Source organism: Vigna unguiculata, chromosome 7, assembly GCF_037176805.1.
Source record: "Vigna unguiculata cultivar grain cowpea cultivar isolate G323 ecotype 2 chromosome 7, ASM3717680v1, whole genome shotgun sequence".
NCBI lineage: Eukaryota > Viridiplantae > Streptophyta > Magnoliopsida > Fabales > Fabaceae > Vigna > Vigna unguiculata.
Window position 1 is genome coordinate 13,943,799 of NC_140798.1, and position 12,549 is coordinate 13,956,347.

Sequence of the window (12,549 nt, forward strand, 5' to 3'; positions counted from 1 at the left end):
TATCAACCCATTATTCACAATGCATGACTTGCACCACTCATTCATACTCATTCATCTCAAACTTTCAGCACAATACTTAAAACCAGGCAAGCATTACCCATACAAAGCCAAGAAAGCAATCACACCTCGCACTGCCTCGCCCAACACCTCGCTCAGGCTGAAGGGTCTCGCTCAGGCGAGAGACTCTCGCTCAGGCGAGCCTCCTTCGCCTAGGCGAGGGCTCGAAAAAGGGGAACAGTAGCTCAAGCGAGATCTCGCTTGGGCGAGATGCTCGCTCGCTCAGGAGTAACGTGGGTCGCCTGAGCGACCGCTCGCGTGAAACATCTTGGGCGAGCCTCTATTGATCTCGCCTAGGCAAGACAAGCTCGCTTGGGCGAGAAAACCAGAGCTCACCTTTGTTCTCTCGTGCATTTACACTCAACATATCACCAATGGCACAAAATCATCATACCCCAGTTCATATAACATACCAAACATATCCAAACGGTAAAACAGAGGCACAATCAATATTACTCAAAAGAAAAGGGCGGACCCTAGCTTCCCGTACCTGGAAAACAAGCTAGCGGAACGCTCCGACACGCACACAGTGAGCAAAACTGTCCCTAGGATGGTCAATAAGGTGGAATAGACACTGGTGTGAGTTAGCTCGAAGAAGACCTAGAGCAAACCCTAACAGAGCGTCCTGTGGGTGAAGAGTAAGGTGACGACTGATTTTTTTTTGAAAGAGTGAAGTGGAAATGTTAAGGCAGACTAGGGTTCAACTTTATACTTTGGGTCAGCTCTTAGGCCCATCAGATTTTTGGGGCAGCCCTTTTTGTTAAAGACATAAGAATAATAGGGCCTTACATCAAAGTTTAACAACTAAAAACATATTTAAACTTTTAAAATTTATATTTCGTCTTTAAACTATATACATATATATTTCACTTTTTTACTTTATAAATATCATATACAACATTCTTCGAAACAAAAGACATACGAAATGTTTTTATGACAAACAAACTTTTTTACAATAAACCATGATATAACTTTCACACGTCATTTGTTGAAAATGATGTTTTGCATCACTTTGATAAAGAATGATAGTTTGCATAAATATTTTTGTTTGAAAGTCAATTTTTAAAAATAATTTAACAATTTAATTAAATATAATTACAGAAACAAAGTTATATGTATAGATTATTAGATAGGGATAGATGATACGTATCTATTGTGGATTGAGGACATTTATTTGGAAGCATGTGCAATTGAAAGCAACAAGTTTGGATTTTCCCTTTGGGAAATCCTGGAATTAATATCACATAATTGTGACAAGGAATTTGATGGAAGTGATGACTTAGATTGGCCAGTGACCAAGTTGGTGATATATAGCTATGGCTTGATTCAAATATCAAACAATTTTTTCATTAAATTAGGGTTTATGACAGTGTGCATGCACTAAGCATCTTTTGAGTAATGTGCATTAGTGTTATCAATTTCTAGTAAGATTCATTTATGAGATAAATCTTTGACAATGGAAATTTAATTTTGATTTTGTTACACGTTAATAGGCGGTGTTTATGCGTGTGTGGACACTTCAAACTTTCCCATTTGATGGCCAATTATGAGAAACTTGTTTGAACTGAATGTACCTACGCTCCCAATTCAATTATCATTGCCGACTAGGGCTAACAATAAAACAAATATTGTTATTTTTTAAATAATTCTTGATAGAGTTCCTTAGCGAACTCTAGGTTAATGTTAGCTATTTTTAATTTTTTAAGAACTAAATATTCATGTTAATATTGAACTAACGCTAATAAAATTCACTTAATATTGAATGTTAATAGAATTCACATAATATTGGATGTTAATTGGTTGACTTTTGTCAACGCTAAGAAACATTAATTATATTTAACTTGTTTTAGTAAATAGTAAATAGATATATTTTTAGTGTTTGTTTAGAGTTTACTTTATAGTGAATGTAACATCCCATTTTAAATAGATAATTCCAATTTAAATAAACGTCACATATATTAAATATTCAAAGAGTGCGGAAAAACGGAATATGACGTACACAGTACTCCAACATATCCATAACAAAAGGAAGAGGCTCCACCGGCCTAAACTAGGTACAAAAACTCACCAAGAGCGAGAGAAACTACTATTACTACTAAACTCCAAACGCTGAGGCCCCCATCGTGAGCCTGATAGTCGTCCATGATATCATTAAACCGTAGCATCTCTATTATTACCACTGCCAGAGGTTCTCACATCTGCTCACATCAACAAGGTTGATGATCATCGCAAAGGAAGAAACCACACACAATCATATAAACAAGCAAAAGGGTAAGCTAGTGTAACATATCCTTACATTATAACACTCAGCAGGTAAATTCAAAACCAAACATAATTAACAGACATCCACACATGATATACCCAAACCACTTAGGGCTTTTAGACTTGACTATCCGAATATGTAAAATGAGGCACCACCACCAAACTGTGGAATTACGTCCTAGCAGTGAGGCATCACCACGAGGCCTTCGCGGAATTACATCCTTACATGAGGCACCACCACGAGACCTCCGTGGAATTACGTCCTGGCCTTGAGGCACCACCACGATACCCCCCGTGGAATTACGTCCTTATGTTGGGGAACCACCATGAACTCTCACCCCGAGGTTCATGGAATTAAGTCCGATAACTGAGGCACCACCGTGAACTCCCCTTAGGAGGGCCCACGGAATTATGTCCATATGATGAGGCACCACCACGAGCCCCACTACAAGGGTCATGGGATTACGTCCTACGCAAGCCTTACTTATACATAACCAACCAATCATGAAGTTCCTATGCATTCCATTAACATGTCATTTAGTATACATGACCAACCATCAATCATATCTCATGCCAAGCTCATTACCAATTCATTAGTTCACACCTATAACATTCACGGTACATGCATATCCACCCCCTTATATATTATAAATCATTTACCCAGCCAATCAACAACCAACAACATTCATGAAATAGAGAACAATAAGAACCCAAGCTAGGTCTCGCTCAAACCAAGAACCCTCGCCTAGGCGAACGAGTCCTTTTGCTCAGGCGAAAAGCCCTCGCTTAGGCGAGACTTCAAACAGCGAAAAGTGTAAATTACGCAAGTTCTCGCTTAGGCGAGCCCCTCTCGCCTAAGCGAGACCATCCCTCGCCCAAAAGCGAAACCCCCCCTCGCTTGGGCTAAAATGCAACGACAAGTCAAGATCCCCACACGGTCTCGCTTAGGCGAGCCCCTCTCGCCTGAGCGAGACATTGCCTCGCTCAAAAAAGAGTTCTCCGCCTGAGCGAGAGCTCGAAGGTGAACCTAACTCGTTTTCTGCAAGTCTCGCCCGGGGCAAAACAGGCTCGCTTGGGCGAGTTCGTCAGTTTCTCGCCACTGTTTTCTTACGCTGCCACAAACACAGATTCCAACCAACATGCCAAAGCATTTCATGCATTCACGAAATCACACCAACCATAGAATCGTAAAAATAACAGCAGGACAACCAAAACTTAAACCACACAGACAATCCTAGCTTCCCTTACCTGGAAAGGGGTTATACGAGACTTCGACACTGAACCACGAAGCACAACGGCTCTAGAACCAGACTTGCAAAACTGGAAACAGTGAATAGAAACAGGGTTATTATGGAAACCCCAACAGTGACCACGAAACTAGACTAGAGAGGAAAATAGGAGTTAAAGAACACTTACGTGAGCCAAACCAATGTCAAGTTGAACGCGAATCTGAGCATACTTCGAAACCCTAGCAGAGGTTTTGTGGAGAGAAAAAAGACGAGTTAGGGCACTGGTTTTTCAGAATGCCTCGCAGTTGAGGGACCTTTGGCTGCTTTAGGGGTCTTGACACCCTATGGGCCAGCCCTTTAGGCCCAACAGTGAGGCAGCCCTTAACATTATATGTGTGTGTGTCAAATTTTCTTATTTAATGTTTTCCTCTCTCGATTTTTATGTAAATTTTTTCTCACTTATCTCTTTTATTTACATTTATCTTCTTCAACTATATTCGTCTCCTTAATTCACATACATCACATTTATCCACACTCATTTTTTTATTTACATTATTCTTTCTTAACTCACACTCATTTTTTTTATTTATTGTCATCCCTTCATTCATCTCATCTTCTAATCTCCTACCTTTACTATAAATTTATTATATTTTTTATTTATATTTTATTTTGTTGAAGATGAAGATGAAGGCAAGAATGAGATCAGAAATGCCACAATCTATAGGAACGAATAATTTTTTCTTTCATTTAGTTTAGTGGTGCTCAAAGAAAAATGAAAAAAAAAAACCTAAAAAACGAACTATATGTTTATAGTCATGGAACTGGAATGACAACAGTTCCCACTTAATTGTCGTCATATAGTTCATGTTTTTTTTTTTTTTAAAGTCACCAATTCAATTAGACAACAATTTTTAAAGAATGTCATCATTTTTGCACCAGTGAGCACCAATTCCTTTAAAGTTTTTAAGAAATTAAATTTGATAAAAAATTACATATTTAGTTCTTATAAAAAAATTATACCTAATAAGACGATTTATTTAATTATAAATATCTTTTGTAAAATTATTGTATTAATTTTTTTATATGTTACATAAATCATATATCTATTTTTGTTTAAAAATTAAACGTGTTGACTTATATATAAAGTAATGATAGTAGATTTATTGAAAGATACATATGTTCCTACTTAAAAGTCTTATTATAAAATGGACTTTTAAATAAATTAGCTTGCTTGTCGTATTATGCTTTAAAAAATAAGTTCATGGTATATAAACAAATTGAATTTTAACCTTATAAAACTTAATCTATCTAATTTTTAAATAAAAATTATTTGGAATTTTATGCGTCATAATTTTTTACAATATAGTTTTTTCCTCATTAGTTTCCTATTGAAAGATAGGTCAAGTCTATTTCAAAACTTTAAGAAACAAAATAACTTTATCACAAATTAAACTTTGGATTCGATACAAATTATTAAAAAGTAATTAGAGATGAAAATAATTAGTTATTATTAAGTTAGATATCATTTTATAAAATAAAAACTATTACTATTTAAAACAGTCTTTGTTATGAACAAGTGTGGAATTTGGACAAAAAATTTAAAAGTGTCAAATTAGATTTTTTTATATAAAATATTTTTTTTAATTAAAAATATATATTTATTTCCTCTATTCATTTGTTTATTCAAAACAAACCCACGTAATAGTAGAATCCAAAAAAATATGACAATCACCTTTCACCTATATAAAAATAAATAAATTTATCACTACTCAGTAGTACATATTAGAAACATTTATCATATGCAAAAGAAAAACAAATTCCTTTAAAAAATAATAAAGAAACCAACTTACTAAAAAAAAAATTGTGAGAAAGAGACGAAGATATAAAAAAAGAAAAACGAAAGAAAGAAGAAAAAAGAGGGACAGTGTACATGGTTTTACAAATTTTAAGAAAACTTATTACTAAAATTAATTTAAATAATATAATAATATATATAATTTTAAAATATAAATCATATAAATCATATATATATATATATATATATATATAATCAAAGGAAAAAAAATTTAAAGAGTCATTAATTATAATTAATTTACGAATTAAAGTATAAGTTAGTCTCAACATTAGTTATCAATATTTTAACTACTTATTAGGATTGATTCTAAATTAGTCTTTAATTTTAAATTAGAGACTAATTTAAACACTAATTTTTTTATAGTTAAAATTTTGATAACTTGGGTTAGAAACCAATAATAATTTTTTATTTATAATAATAATTATTTTATATACCAATAATTAAATTAATCAGTAAAGTAACTATTTATTTTTTATAGTGATTTTTTAAAATACTTTATATATCTGTGTGTATGTTTTCTACTACATACCTTCTTAATTTTTTCTTTGTTCCCTTTTAGCATATCAGTTTTTTTGACCTAAGCTTGTGTGTTGAGTCCTTCCCCCTGAATATAAAATGTGAAAAATGAAGTAGAAATATTTATTTGGTGTTGATAGCAATTAAAATGGGTCCAAGTCTAATGAATGCAGATATGTGATGAATGTGAAACTGTGAATGCTACCTTCATCATTTCCACCAATTCACATTTCATCCCATGAATTTCATTTGGGAATGCTTGAAAAATGTATCATTCCAGAAGGTTTTACTTTCAATGGGAAGAAACAATTTATGCTAAGAAATTTGTAAGAGTTTCATCTACATTCAATCACATAGTTTGAAGAATTTCACAAGGTCAAACTCATTAACGTATAATTTATGTCTGTTCTTTTCTTTTGCATTGAAATTGGTGTAGACTTACAATGTGTTTTCATTGGCATCATGCTCCATGAAACATGAGACAACAACGTTCTCCTTTTACAATGTGTTTGGTGTGATAATATCGGTTTGATGAACATGAGACACCACTTCTTAACTTTGACCATAAATCACACTCAATCACTATACATGCTTTCTCCCCTTTCAAACATTTTCAAATACTATTAAAAAAATCTCTAATATTACATTTATCTCTCTTTCTCAATATCATATTACATCCAACAAAAGTTTTTGCAACTCCGTAAATATTTTTCCTGCACCTCTATGTAATTTTTTTCCCTATTTCTCATTTAGAGATTATACATCTGAAAGCTAAAATGTAAGCTAAAATGTTTAAAAGTTAAAAGTGACTTCCACATTGTGTAATTTATAAGTTTTTTATTGTATAGTTTGAAAGTTTTTTTTTTTTAAAAGAAAAATTAGCTATCAGATTATATAATTCAAAAGTCATTTTTAGTTTCAAGATTCTACATTTTGAAAGATAAAAAAAATGATATATGGATTGTACAATTTGAAAATGATAAAGTGGGAAATTTCATGGGTGCAAAAGTTTATGGAAGTACACGAAAAAAACCGCCCAAAAATTATAGGTTCATAGAATGGGCCATCCAATGGGCCTTGGGATAGAATTCAAGAGGTGGCAGTTTCTTCTTGCATCTCCATTTTTTCTTCCTAAAATCGATAAATCTCATTTTTCCCCTGTTAACAAACTTAATAAACCTAAATATATACAATTCGGAATTTATTTTTTTAATACTTTTCGAAATACATTCTTACATTCTTAATTATTAGAAGATATTTTTAGATCCAGAACTATCTTCTAGAATACATAATCCGTAAAGTATTTTTTGAAATGTGTTCCATAATATACATTCTTAAAGGTAATCTCAATTCTTATATACTTTCTGAAATCAAAAGGAAAAACATATAATAGAAACAATATAAACCAAGAAGAGTAGAGAAACACAAAATGAAAAGCAAGGGAAAGGGGAGGAATGGAGGATTCACGCCACTACAAGGCTAGGCTAGAAGAAGCCATGACAACCTTGAAGATGAGTGGTGTATGCCGCCACTTGCCAAGGCAAGATAAGGCTTGTAATAACTCCACTCCCTAGGAAGGAATGCTCTCACAAAAGGTTGAAACACAAAGTGTATAATTTCTCCAAAATGTTCAACCCTTCTACATGTGTTAAAGGTCCCCTTAAATAGACAAGTCTAGGGGCCCCTTAGCAAAACAACAAAGTATAAGGTTACAAAAGAAACCTAGCATGTTCTAGAAAGTAGGTCAAATAGGGTGCACATGGGAGAAATTTCGTCCAAGCCTCCTAGGTGGCAAGTCTTCATGGCCAAGGCTCCCAAAGGAGGGTTCTAGAACATTCTAGAAGACTTGGTGTCCAAGACATGTGGGCCTCCCCTTTCTAGATGCTTCTAGAAAGTCTTGTTCCTTCTCTCTCTTCCTTAGGATGCCAAGTGTCTCCCATGTAGTCTTCCTCCTTTCTTATTCCTACAAAAAGCAAATTAAGGAATTTATTAGCATGTTGGTTTAAGGTTAAGCTAATCTTGGGTCAACAAGTCCACCCTTAAGTCAAGGTCAACAAGTCAACTCAAAATAGTCAACCATAACCAACTTCAAGAAATTGAAACTAAAGAAATGCAAAATAAAGGTAGAGAGGATAATGCCTTCCCTTTTGTCATGCTCCTAGTGATCCTCCTAGGGTTGGCCTCCTTGGAACTTGATGAGGTGGTCACATCTTCATCAGCATGCGTCCACCTTAATATAATCTTCTTCATTCAAATATTTCTCTTCTCGTAGTGTTTTCCATGTCCAACCTCCACTATAGGCAACTCTCTTCTCATCACAACAACCCAACCATAAGAAGCGTTGCAATCTCATATAACACACTTCCCTTGCTCATGCTATGCACAATCGCTGATCATGCCCTTGATGCCATGATGGAAGTAGAGGCCCTGGTAGGTGTCATGGAGGGTGTGGAGAGGGAGATCTACTAGCACCACCGGGTTCGATGGTGAAAAAGAGCCAGGAACGAAGGTGAAAAGGTGAAAAGGTGCATTGTCATTGGAAGAGGTGTGTCACTGCTAGAAGAGGTGTAAGGGCTAGTGATAGCCTCCTCGTCAAGCTAAGTTAGGCAAAAACTAGAAAATAAAGCTATGAAGGCGGTGAGTTTGTGGAAGCTTGGTGAACGAGAGAAGATGCTCTCGGTTTTGTGATGGATTAAGTGGTGGAATAAACGTATTTGATGATGTTCTTAGAGAGGTTGGACAAACTCTAAAGAAAGGAGGTTAGAAGGACCTAATGGGATGCTCTAGCAATGACTAAGACAAGTTTATGGCTCAAAATAAATTTTGGCAGCATAACATCTACATCTCAAAGTAAGGGGGAGACACCTTTATTTCTAGCTTTGGTCAAACCTAGCTTAATGAGGAGGCTACCATTTGGTATCAAGAGCCTTTGGTTTTACAAGAGCTATGCATCTTGGCCCTACCTATCTTATTGCTTTTTTGTTGTGTTTGTGTATTGTTCTTCATCGTCCTCATTTTCAAGTCCATACATGCTTGTTTTCGTGGTGCTATCTTTCGTTCTTCCTTGAACCATTTGGTTTTCACCATTAGTTGTTCATATACTTGTGTTGTTTGTGTACTTTTATGTTTTTTAGTCTTTCTTCATATATATGTTTCTATTTTCATGATTGTTGGGTCATTTTTATTTTTAAATCCATCCATATTGTCTAGAGTCATGTGTAGTCATTTTAATGTCATTTTCTCCTAGTTTTGAGCTTGCAAAAATCACAAAAATATACGATCTTCTTAGTTTTCAAAACTACACTATATACCATCTTTTTAGTGATTTTTCTTTACATATTTGAGTTCAAATTTGTCATTAGACCAAGATGTAGAATTATCTTGTTCCTTTTTAAGATTAATGGATATGGTGTGAGTTGATTAAGAAAGCTAGGTGAAATCCACACTAGACAATAAGATAGCATGTTATCTAAATATGAAGGTTCCTTTCAGAAAGCTTAGGAGAAGAATGAGATGGATTGATTCAAGGCAAAATAAGAATGGAAACGCATGAAATGGTAACAACCCGAGACACACACAAAGGGAGAAGAAAGCATAAAATGAAAAGGAGAGAAATGGTGTAATGTGAGAAGCATGCCACTTTAGAGGAGAGGTAAAGCCATGGACTCCTCTAAAGATAAGTAATGGTGCTGCCACTTGAATCAAGGTTCAAGATAAGGCTTAAAAGCATTCACTCCCTAGGGAGGAAGACTCTCACAATGGTTGATACACGGAGGTGTTTAAGTCATCAAAATTTTCAACCCTTGTACAAGTGTTAGAGGGCCCCTTAAATAGAAGTGTCTAAGGGCCTCTTAACAAAAACAAATAATCCAAAAGGGCTTCATAACAAAACAACAAAAATAGTATTTAGAAGGTAGGGCAACCAAGGAGCACATGTGTGGTCTCCAAAGTGTCTTCTCGACCAAGCAATGATGGAGGCGCCATCTAGAAGCTTCTAGATAGGGATGGCAATAGGGCGGGGCAGGGACGAGTTTCACTATACCATATTCATCCCCGTAGAAAAATCCATCCCCATCCCCACTAGGTAACGGGTATAATCTCGTATCCATACCCGTGCCCGTTTTCTTACTACTTCAATATTAAATTTAATTAATTTTTATAAAATAATAAAAAAATTACGGTAAAGGAAACATAATATTATCAAATATTCAATATTAGGAGGATGGTTGTTTATTCGATGTCAAGTACTTTGAAATAAATTATAATTGTTTACATTTTAGATTAGAATACCAAATAAAATTTCATGAGAACCAAAACATTTATTAAATTTCTAAACATTAATGAAACCTAGTTGATAAAATTTTAAAATTTTAAAAAATATATAAAAGGAAAACAAATATTCAAATTAAAAATTCTGATGAATATTTTTTTTATACACTAATAAAAGTTATAATACATCACTTAATCAAAATGACGCAAAGAAAAAATAATAAACATCATAATAAAATTTTAAAATAGATCTTGTATCTTTTGAACTCGTTGGATGGTGATAAAAAAATATTCAAGACAATTACATTAAATTTTTATATTGTAGTAAATAAAAGTTATTTATACAATTATAGTGAAACAATTATAATATGATTGATAGTGAGTTAGAAAATAAAAAATAAATTAGATAAAATATATTGAAATAGTATTCTACATGATGAAAATAAACAACAAATAAAAATATTAAAAACCTACAAATGTGAGTCTTATCAACAATTTGAGAGATTATTATAAGAAATCACAAAAAAGAAAATAAATATATAATTAAGGGTATGATAAGATGAAAAATACCTTAGAGATCTAAGAAAAATTTTCAAATACCAATATATAAATGGTTGAGAAATTAAAAAAAAAATTGTTTCAGCGAAACAAAAGAGTTCTTCAAAATGAAACAAAAATTAATAATAATAAGTATTTTTTTTATATTACCTAGTAAATGAAAAGTTTATGTTATTAAACACTTAAATTTTAAGTATTAAACATTCTCATGTTAAAGGAAAATATATAATAAATAAAAATATTAAAAAATAATATAAATATACAAATGTGAGACATAAAAAGTTTTTAATTGACATCATCATTTTAAATACAATTACATAAAGGTTATGACAAGATGAAAATTAGAGATGCGAATAAGTTTCATGACAAACCAAATAATTAAAAGAAATAAAAAAGGAAATATATATATATATATATATATATAAAAATATTTATATATATATATAAATATATATATATATAAATATATATATATATAAATATATATATATAAATATATATATATATATATATATATATATATATAAATATATATATATATATATCTTAAAAGTTTACGGTAATAACATCTTGGTTTGAAAGTATCATCTTGATTTATATCCTTTCTTCTGTATTAATTTACATATTTATTATTATTTTAATAATTCAAGACTGATATTTCACATCATTGATTAGTCGACAATTTAATTTCCATAACAAAACAATTGATTCATCATCGTATCATATTTTAAGAGGAAAGGTTAAAAGTTTCCCGCTGGAAAATAATCGTCCGCAACTACTCCTATTTTTACATAACATCAACTAATCTAAAATAACTCTATTCTAATCGATACTTTTATTATTTTTTAACGGATTAACTTAATTTTTAGTAAAAATTAAAATTAATCTCTCCTTGAAACATTGAACCAATCTAGTTCCTTATATTTAAAAATGTGTAAAATTAGTTATTTAAACCAAATATTTTTAAGTTTATTTAACGTTTCAACTACGTTTCTCACTTAACATTGAAACGAAAATATGTCAAACGATGTAAATAAAATAAAATATTATCATGAAATACATTTAAAACATCAAATAAACTTAATAAAATTTGATTAAAAAACTAAATCCACACATATATAAAGTTGAAGAACTAAATTAAATCAAAGTCTTCAAAAATAACTAATTCTAATTTTTAATAAAAATTAAAAGACCAAAAACATTTAATTTTATTTAAATTTAGATGCACTTCTAATAATTGAAGCTTAGTAAACCAATACAGGTAGGTGTAACCTTAATTTTACTCTTAAAAATGTTTGGCAAGGACTTCCTGCACCATATCAATGAATCCTATCAAATTTCTTGAGGCATCCCATAAAAAGTCAACAGAAAATTATTTTCGTAATAGAAGTAGGGTGCTTGTCTGCCGAAAATAAAAATTCCTTTTAATGTGTTCCAAAAAACAAATTCCAAAATGATAAGGTATACGGATGTGATGCAGAATTACAGATATCTTTATATCTTCTTCCAGTTTTATATTATGATTTTTTGTTATTTGAATTTTTTTCTTCATATTCAAGTATATTTCTGTAAAATAACTCATTCTCATTCTTCTAGCAAAGTAATTCTCTTCAAAAATTTTTTATTTGTATTTTATCAAACACTCACAGTGAGTAATCCTCCCTCGGACCAAGGAAAAATTACCTTTCTTAGTTGAGACTCCAAACTGACGATAAACTTCACTTGACCTTTCAAGCATATGGTTTAAATTGAAGTAGTCTTCAAACACACATTGATAAGAACATTTTTGGCCAAGTTGCATAT